This window comes from Prosopis cineraria, unplaced genomic scaffold (assembly GCF_029017545.1).
Source record: "Prosopis cineraria cultivar Desert tree isolate PC_DT_omini unplaced genomic scaffold, ASM2901754v1 PC2066, whole genome shotgun sequence".
NCBI lineage: Eukaryota > Viridiplantae > Streptophyta > Magnoliopsida > Fabales > Fabaceae > Prosopis > Prosopis cineraria.
In genome coordinates, this window is record NW_026557391.1 from 1 (window position 1) to 11063 (window position 11063).

General features: G+C 29.7%; 1 pseudogene; it reads right to left on the bottom strand.

Moving 5' to 3' along the window:
* Positions 1-97: 97 nt before the first annotated feature.
* LOC129301358 (elongation factor 1-delta 2-like) lies at positions 98-2386 on the bottom strand (annotated as a pseudogene).
* Positions 2387-11063: the final 8677 nt, after the last annotated feature.

Below are 11063 nucleotides of genomic sequence, written 5' to 3' on the forward strand. Positions count from 1 at the left end.
GTAAACAGGATGGTACACGATGAATGTAGATTATCATTTACAATAAAGGATCGTATATTTATCATTTAAAATAATAGGGTAACAAAATATCAATTACAACACCCCAAAGCAATCCTTCCATCTGAACGCCCTCTCACTGCTTCTTCAAGCTTTTTCATGTCCGTCTCGTCATCCCAAGGCTTCACATCCAACAGAACAGATGACTTCCCAGCTGATAACACACAAGCAGAAAGTCATACACATAAAACAGGGGTCAGAAAAATGTCAGGATCCAAAGGCAATTAATTTAAAATCAGTAGGAACATAACTTACATTCTTTCTTCTTTGAAGATGCCTTCACGGCAGCTGCCCCGTTCTTCAGCAGCCTTCTTCTCCTCTTCTTGCTCTTCTTCACCAAACAAATCCACATCATCATCATCATCATCATCATCATCCTCAGCTGATGTAGCCTAATAACATATATTTAGTCAACCGTTAGAATGAGTTCTCCAAAATGAACAAAAATGTGGCAACATAAATGACAGTCATTTATATAAATGGGCCACAGATGGCTCCCTATTTTCATTAAGAACTGGAGAATACATACATACATACATACATAGAGAGAGAGAGAGAGAGAAGAAACAACAGAGCGCACAAAAAGAAGATAAAATTGGACAACCAATGAGAACGAGGAGAAAAGAAGAAAAACAAAAATCGAACAATAAATATCCACGTTCAAATTTTGAAAACAAGTTTCAAATCTAATCATATTACATTTATTCATTTGCAAACCAAGTTAATGCATAATATAAAACCTGAATAAAATTGAGGAAAATGCTTACCTTTGTGTCAGCTGGTGGAGGAGTGGCAATGGCCTCCCCTGCCATGGGGAGAGAACCCTCCACTTTGACTCCAGATCCGTTACCAGATACACCCACTGTATGTCCAGAATGAAGAATAAATCAAATAAGAAACAGGACACTCATGATGTTATCAACCATTATTAGACATCAGGTGTAAAATTATGATGCACTAAACATCAGGGAAAACACAAACTCGGACAAAAAAAAAAACATGCCATAAGTAAATGGACGGTATTGAAAGACCATGCATCTAGTTGCAATACCCAATTACCCTACTTTAATCCATAATCAGGCATGGTATTAGAACTTACGACATACGACATTCTCAACAGAGCATCAATGTGCTTGTACCACCGGGAAGCGTTCACATATTCAGCTGATGGGGCCTTTGACAAGGCTGCGTATACTGTAATATCGTCCTTTGAAGCTTGATACCTGAAGAGAGATAGCTAATGAACACCGCCTAGAAACAAAGAGGGGGAATGGGAAAAATGGAGGAAAAGAAAACAATCAAACAGCGGACTTACCCAGTTATATAACTGCGGGTGAGAAGGTATTCGTCAAGCTTTTTCAACCCAGAAGCAGAGTTGACATCAACGAATGTGACTGCCATTTCTAATGTATATAATTCCTTTGCTTCTGCAATATGCATATAATGGGATCTAAGTGTTTGATGTATGTATAATCTCAATGCATAGCAAAGCAAGTCTGAGTCTCTCCTAAAGTACAACAAAGATTTTATAGAAAATAGAATAAAAAAACAGAACCAGTCCACTGGACTATGACTTTTATTACGTTTTTGGCTGATGAATATATTTGGCCTTCTTCAAGTTTTTAAAGTTTAACTTATCGCGGACCTATACCACACTCAGTGGGGACATCTGCCCCCACTGAAATCTTTGAAATATGCATAGTTGATATAATGTCCTTTTAATTTTTGTTCCAGATATTTTGACACAACTCCAGCCAAGTCATTTACAAGATCATACATCGCAAGTACCTTGAGAATTTCCAAATTTGATGATAATATAAAAAGATTAATAAACAGAATGCCAAAACACAACAAATCCAACATTGCAATATATACATATATATACAAATCATACAAGTCGCTAGTAATCAAAATGAAGAGGGAAGAAGTATGATAGCCAATTACACACCATTCAAGCAAAAACAAGTACAAAAAAATAAACTCAACATGTAAATATTTCCAAATCCAAAGGTGTCAATATTAAACGATTACACGACCAGATTCAAAGCCAAATTAAAATGAAAAGTTTGATAGAAAGCAAGAACAGCGGGGACAGATAACGCGGGGGAAAATTCAAATTTAGATTCAAAACACCAGATTGAACAAATCAATCCCACCGGATTTTGGGAGTAGAAAAGGCCCTAGGATTCGAACCTTCTTCACTGCTTGCCCGAGAACAACCACGCAGGGCTGACAACGCTGGACGGCGTCCGACGGAGTATGGGATGCTTGTTCGTCGACTAAGAACTGGATCCGCTGCTCCCGAGCAAGGGTTTTATCGAGGTTTATACTTAATTTTAGGAAGAATTTGGTAAAGGCCTAAAAATAATTATTAAAATAGCAAAATTTATTACTCTAAATAATAAAATTTATTTTATAAATTCATACCTGACACTTCCATACTTATTTTTTTTTTTCATACTGGTTTTTTCTAAATTTCAAAATAAATAAAAAGCATCTTAACCTCATACTAGAACTAGAAGAGATAAATGAAATTCACTAAAGAAATAAAATTCATAAAAACCATATATTAACACATAGTCTAATCATATATTAACGCAATTATACATGAATAGTAAATATAATAATTAAAAATATGTAAAAATTATGAAATGATAAAACAACTATTATGTAGTTTATTTTATTAAGTAATTCAGCTCTATCTAAATGGTGAAACTTCACCGTCAATTGCTAATAGATTTTAGTTTTTTGTCATAATTTTTTTTAAATAATTAGCCATAAAACACTATCTTCTTATTTTTTAGGGAAGATGATAATAACATTTTTTTGAAATATGTAAATAATAATTTAATTTCTTAAAATATCATAATTTTACAAAATTTTCTAGAGACCTTTTTGTCACTAATGAATTTATATAAATGATCAAATTAACCTTGTTAAAAATAAATAATTTACACATTTATTTAGGTATTTATAATTTTTTCTAATATTCACAACAATGTAACAACAAATAAGCAATTTAATATGCAAAGTTGTGATTTGCTGTTGCATTATTACGAATATTAAAAAAAATTGTGAATATTTAAACAAAATTTATGAATAATTTATTTTCAAAAAAAATTTAATAATTTATATAAATTTATTAATGACAGAAAAGTTTTTAAGGACTTTGGAGAGATCAAATTGTCATTTATATATTTTTAAAAAATTTATTATCATTTTTTCTTTTTTTTTATACAATCTTTTAACCTTTAAAATTTTTTTTATATCATAATATTATTATATCATATATAAATAAATTAAATGTTTACTAGCAACAAAATACAAATTTTGGTAAAAAAAAAAGCAAGACATCTTTTATGAATACAATAACATAATAATTATAGAAAAATAAAAAATATAAAAAAATTTATATTTTACATTAATATTTACTAAATTACATTAAATGAATTTTAGATTAAATTAAAATTTATATTAATTTAAATAAAATCAAATAAAATGAAATTAAAAAATAAAAAATAGAATACCAATTGTTATAAATTATAAAAAATAGAATACCACTTGTAACATTTAATATATATATATATATATATATTTACATAAATAATAAAATTAAATTTTAACCCTCATTTAATCTTAAGACTTTTACATATATAGCCTATGTTATAAGATTAAATCAAACAAACAGCTCAATATTTATTATATTTATATTATAACTAATTTATTATATTTTTCAATAATATACCGTTGTATATTAATAGTAAACCTCTTGTAAATTTTTAATAACAAACTTATTATATAATCAATGTGAACCGACCATACTTCAAATTTTTTAAACACGATTTTTTTTTTTGGCCAATAGATCAATTTATCCTCTAAACTTCACTTCCATTTTAATATACGGAAGATCTTTTAAAAAAAAAGAAAAATCTTTCCTGATATAATAATGTTTAAATAATTAGTATTTATTTTATTATACTTTCATTGTCCAATTTTTAAGGCTAGCACTAAAAGTTATAAAATTATTGTAAAAAGGTTAAAGGGCAAAAGTACCCTGAATTTTTTTTCAAATGAGCACTCAACACCTTTATCTTTTGAAAGGAATAATGTTACCCTGGAAGTATGAAAAATGGAGCAATTTCACCTTGCAATTAATATATACTAACATTTGATTGTTAAATATTACTTTTTGACTAGAAAATTTGACGTGTAACTTCACTTTCATCTTTCCTCTCCTCTACGTGTGCCACCTCCTCTCTCTGCTCGACTTTTTCTTCATCTTCTTCATCTCTTTTCGATAACAACTAGTTAGCTTGAAGGAGCACTCACATCCGTCCTCCTCTTCTATCCACTCCTCCTCTACCATTCTGATTTCAAGGTTTTAGGGTAGTGATCTCAAGGTCTCCTTCATGTGTGAGAGTGTGATGTGTAACGTCTAGGAAAACTTAATCGTGATTGGTTAAGCTAATGAGTATGATTAGTAAGTTAATGAGATGTGTGGCCAGAGGGGCCTAATTTGGTGTAATTGTTTTGATTTCAGCCTTAGAAGTGAATCTGAATTGAAGGCAGGCCACCTGGGCAAGGAAAGAGAAAGAAAGAATGAAGTTTGCCCTTTGTGACACATACCACATCGTGTGGTCAATTTGCTATGATGTACAAGGCAAATTTGAATGTAACGAGCCTCTCTGTACCATGAGCCACGATGGAGGGTAGCGTACGCCACGACGCATAGCCAAAATAACCCATTGAATGAAATAGGTGTTAAAGATATAATATAATCATTTATAGTCATTGCACAATGATTATTACTGTTAGTGACGTTTCTTGTGTGAAACCAAAGCTCATTCAAGTGTGAAATGGCAATTTCACATGTATAAGTGATAAATCTCGCTTGAAGCGTGACAAATCTCATTTGAAACATCGTGTGGTATTGCACAAGTGATAAATCATGCATGGACAAAAATGATTCATGCTTTATTTAGACCACATAAGCTATTAAGTGAAAGTAAGGCTTCTAGGTGATATTTCACACATGTATGGAAAGTGATTCACGCGTGATTTGGACCATAAAAGCTATTCAATGAAAAATAAGGCTTTCGGTGACATTTCATGCATGTGTGAGAAGTGATTCATGTATGATTTGGACTATAAAAGCTATTCAGTGAAATCAAGGCTTCAAGGTGATGGTTTCATGTGTGCGTGAGAAGTGATTCACGCATGATTTGGACACTGAAGCTTACTTTGGACGATTCATGTGTGTGAGCAATATTGAATCACGCGTGTTTTGGAGGGTGCCACTACATATAATTTTATAAGACTCTAACTCACTCAATAAAACTCTAAATCTGATAAATTATATATCGTTGGGAAGCTCTTGAATTCTAGTTTTTAATGAAAAAAGTTTTACACATAAATTCTATGTGACTTTTGAGATACGATTAAAAGAGTGAATGAAGGTCAACTCTACATATTGTATAGAATCAATATCTCAACGCTCAATTTTTAAAATTCATATATTTCTCAATAGAATTCCATTTAAATAAATAAAATATAATTGAAAAACTATTGGAATCTATTTTCAAATGAGATATATTTCACATTAAAATAATCTATATAATGAGAGATAAGATAAGAAATATGACCAAAGGTTAAAACTAATTTTCTGCACAATTGTCATTTTAAAATTTAGACTTTAAATGTTCATGACTTTTTTAACTTAACTTTATTTTGAGTAAATAGAATAATTTTGAAAACTTTATGGAGTTAGTAGTTAAAACATTTCCAACTTTTTGAGATCAAAGATGAAAAACATGAATGTAAAAAATTATATCTTACTCTATTTTTTAAGAGCTAAAATGCACTGTTTTGATTTAAAATATCTTAAGCCAATATTTTATATATAAATAAATGAATTTAGCATAAAGGCTTCTAGCTTAATAATATTTTGCCTATGAAGTTTAAGACTTTCAAGGTAAATTCAAGCTTGTATAAATGCCTTCAATCTTCTTAAACTCTTCTTGGATTATCCTTCCCTTCATGTTATCTCATTTTGAGTGTGGCATGCATGTTGATGATATCTTTCATTTCTTTCTCTTTATGTTCACTCTCATCTTTACTTTGAACAACCTTAAATAATATACCATGAATAAAATGATTAGTTCAAGTATTAATATGCATATAAATATAGGTATGAGGATTATGATACCATGCATATAGTTAATTCATTTATATTTGTGATTATCAAAATTTAAGCTAAACATAATATTATAAGTCATTATATCCAACACTATGCTCTTATGGCATTTGTCTAGTAATATAAAAGTTAAAGTAAATTATTGCATTATTTTTTATATATCACTCCTTTCATTTTAAATTAGATTGGATCTAGTGTGTTGCATGAGTTCAATATAAGAAAATTGAAATTAATAATATAAATAAGAATATTATGAAAATTTCAAATTAAGTAATAATACTGAACATGTCTAAAAAATATAAAAAATGTTTGATAATCTATAATTAGAATACATTCAATATAATAGTATCAATTAAAAATATCTTAAAAATGGCATGGCTTTATGAATGACTCAAAACCCTTGCTTGTAATTATTCCATGGATGTTTTATATATCATTTATTATTAGGAGCATTTCACTGGCTCTTGTGCATTGCACAGGTTTAATAAAACAAAATTTTAAAAAGTAATATAGATAAAATTTATAAAATTTCAATATAAGTAATAATGTTGTCTTGGCAGACAAAATAAATTTTTTTACACACACACACACATATTCAATTTTAATATGATCAAATGAACATAATTAATATGAATAATCTTTAATAAATTAGCCATCAACTTATCCAATATAATTCATATTTGGGGCAAAAAGCACACTAAAAGGTAGGGGTATTTACCAAGACAATAATTTTAAGGACATGATGAAATGGAAAGCAAGTTGAACAAATGATTTTCATCCCTTAAAATTCCAGTTTGATTAACACAGAGCAAGAACCAATTTCCCAATGCCTTTACGAATGTGCAGTTATAGCCATGATAAAAAAAATATGAGGTTTAAACCTATCAAATGGAAATGTCCATTTACTATCTATAGATAAGTCATCAAGACTTCTTGCTTCATTAGCTCCATTGCAAGTCTTACAAAGGTAAAAAAAGATATTAACATCACATCAAACTCTAGATATTGATTGATCATATTACGTTAACTATATAGAATTAAGTCAAAGATCAAATACAATTACTTGAAGTGAGCAAATATTAAATTATTTTGGAAACGTCTTAATGCATATTAGAGCTCTAAATTTAGTGCTTGTGCAAAACATGCCCAAAAAAAAAATATGTTCCAATACCTTGTGCCTAGATTTCAGTTAAAAGCCTTGATATGTAGGAATACTAGTTAAAAGCTACAGAGGAAGTAGAATGTTTGTGAGAAGATATGATATCAATTGAAAGCTAACTTTGATATGTTGGGCAAAAATCTACAAATAGATGTGCAGGTGACAAAGCTGGAACTAAGAAAGTGAAAGCAACTCTACATTTTAGAAATTGACCATGGTCTCTCCAAACTTTTTGAACCTAATCTTGACAATCAAAAGTACTTTGTCATCAAGTCATCATTCGAATATAAATGTATTTACTTGTGTCCTAAATCTTATGTGTATTCCCTCTTTTTCCAAGCATGATAGAAATGATAGGAACTATGTTTCAAGGCCTAGCCACTAAATGCGAATATCAAATGTGGCTAAGTTAAATATCACGTTCCTTTACAGCCAAAAACTTTGCAGTGGATGACAAAGTTCTGATTAAACAACAACTAAAGGTACCTCAAGTTTCTCTTGCGGGTCATGTATTGCGTTATCTGCCAGTCTATGAAATTCATCCTCCTATAATGAAGAATTGTATTCACATCAATCACTACCCAAATATTTATTTCCCTTTTATAGTAACCCTATGTCACCAATGTGATAATGCTAGTAAATTATACAACTTCTTGCATAAAATAAGAAAGAAAAACCAATTCAATAACAACTGTGGCAACATAGGCAGTATTCAGTACTAAAATTTAACCAAGCAACTTAACCATGCTGGTTGATGTAGTTAAGTGACTACAAATGAACTAAACAAACAAAAAATTTGCTTAAATCTTAAATTATCAACAATCTACTTCTTCCCCATAAACCAAAGAAAAATTAATAAATAATAAAACAAATGCAACTGTAAATTATAAGTGACTTCTATCTACTAATTTATATGGATCACGAAGAATGATTATTTTTCTTCTCTGGACTACTTCTGTAAGCATTACTTTAAAGATAATTTATGAGCAATTTTAATTGCTTACTATTATGTTATCCAATGAAAACATGGCATGTAAATTTTTTTACTTAACCGTAAAAAAGTTCTCATTGTTATGATATATAGATTATCAGTGCATGAATAAAGAAAGGGAAAGCATTTACCTGTGCAGATACTTTTATTTGATAATGTTTAATCATTTATTGGAAGTACTCAGCCATTTCACCAAAGTGTATCTCCACCATAAATAGTGAAACAAAACATTATGCCTTCTCCCAATAGGAAATAGTATGGAAAAGCATTAAATTAATTTATTTAAAAAAAGCTACTTGATGAAAGAAAACCGTATACCTTTAAAATGATTCATGAGTATAGCTTCCAAAGTTTACATTTCCATTTGCGTAGTTTGTGTAATGCATAATTTTTCAAATCAAACTCTTGTACATTGCATTAAATCCAATCAATTTTCAAATACCAAACAAAGCTTATAAATCTATACATCATTAAATTTGGAATCTCTGTGTTGCACTGGAAAATGTCTTAAAAATGATATGGCTTTATAAATCATCGTGGCTCAAAAATGAAAAATGAAGACCAACATCACTTACTATTTTTTTTTTTGTCTTTGCTTAAAAATAAGAAAGAGACTGTTTACCTATAAAATCCAATATCTTTGTGCAAAAAATGACCGCCCCATCATTATTTAGCCTTCTCAGCTTCAATAACCTATATATTAAAAAATAATAATTTTCCACCACAAGACATTGAAGCAATCTGGTAAGTTCAGAAAAGAAAACGTCATTTACAATGATAGCATTATAGCTAGAATTGTTTCAGTAGGATATAAGGTGATTGAGTATTAACATTGAGAAAGCTAAGAAAATTGTGATTTACCAATTCAGCCAGAGGTACCTCATTAAAATTTTTGTATTTCAAATCAAATGCAATAACCAGATCAAGAGTATTGAGCTCAAGCTTTTGAGTGAAGACCCAGTGAAGCCCCACCAACAAAAACACCCATTGTGCAAGCACAACAGAAGGCGAAAGGCATATGGTGAATTTTTTCCTGTGTAATTATAATCATCAGAGAGAAGGAATCATACCCAAACCCATGAACTCTCGTGGTGAATAAACTTGTATCAGATTTAGGTTGTCATTTCAAGGGTAGCAAAGGAGAATTGATCTTTTCAAATAGATGATGAAGAAGATGATAAATAAATGAAATGCTCTCAAAAAAATGGAGAAATAAAAAAGGCATGGGGAAGAGCAGTACACATAATGGAGACAGATGGTTAGAGTTAATGCTCGTGTGGATCTCACTTTTTCCATTTGAAATTTGAAAAAAAAAAAGTGGCACTACCATTGAAAATGTAAACTGGCCTCTTGAAATTTCAAAAGACAAGGCTCGAGAATGAAGTCTGGCATGATAAAATTGAAATGGAAACAAACAAATCGCTCAGGATGAAAATGGGGGAGTCAGAATAAGCATTGGTAAAAGCAAGGGGTGTAAATGTACCATTGAAGACGTAAACTGAACCTTCTTAAAATTTGAAAAGAAAAGCCTCGGGAATGAAGACTGGCTTGATAAAATTGAAATGAAAACAAACAAATCGCTAAGGATGAAAATGGGAGAGTCAAAATAAGCATTGGGAAGAGTAGGGGGTGTAAATGAAGTTGCAAAAATGGTTGTTATTAATGCTCTCGTTTGAAATGAAAAACCGTATGACAGATGAAATGGAAAAAAGAAGACATAATACATAGGTGCAAAGAATAAATAGAGCGACCTAATGACAAAAGAGAATTAAAATTAAATCAAAGTAAAATAACCAATAACTTAGCTCAGGCAAATTGATCACTATACTATAAAAAAAAATTATTTATCAAAATACTACACATTCAATAATATTTACCAAGATATTATAAATTAGTAGTTTACAATGACACCAAGTTTACCTTTTCTTTTTCTGTGCTAGAACTACATGTCTCGATTTGTGTGAGATTGAGTCTTGTACTAATAATTTAATATATATATGTGTGTGTGTGTGTGTGTGTCTCAGATGTAGTAGGCATTTTCCATTCCCTTTGCGCATTTTTCTTTTTACAGTATGCTGATCAATTTGCCCATGGCTCAAATTCTGACCAACCGGTGGTTTTTTATGACATTTGTTAATATATATAGATGGTTATAAGTCACTTTAAAAGAAATTCAAGATTCAAAATATATAACATTTTGATAAAAATAAAATTTCATTAAAGATATTTTTTAATATTATTTTTTTCATATATTCACTTTCATTATCATTTTTTTTTCATATTTAGAGCATTAAATGAATAATATTTTAAAAATACTCCCTCCGTTAAAAAATGTAAAATATTTTTTGAGGAGTTGAATGTTAAAAAATGTAAGGCATGTTTTAGTCTTTTGAAGTGTAATTATTGTCTTTTTTTTAAAAGTACCCCTATTGATAGTGACTTTATATTTATTATATGATGTTTAATAGAGATAAATATGAAAAGATAGGATTAGTTTGAGAGTGGATAACTACTTTATTGAGGAGTGAGATTCAGTTAAAAATGCCTTATATTTTTAAACGAAGAGAGTATATTTTTATTTTTTTAAAAAATAAGAATATAAAGTATATTTAATTCTAGGTCAAACAAATGTACTCCCTCTCTGTGTGTGTGTATATAAATTG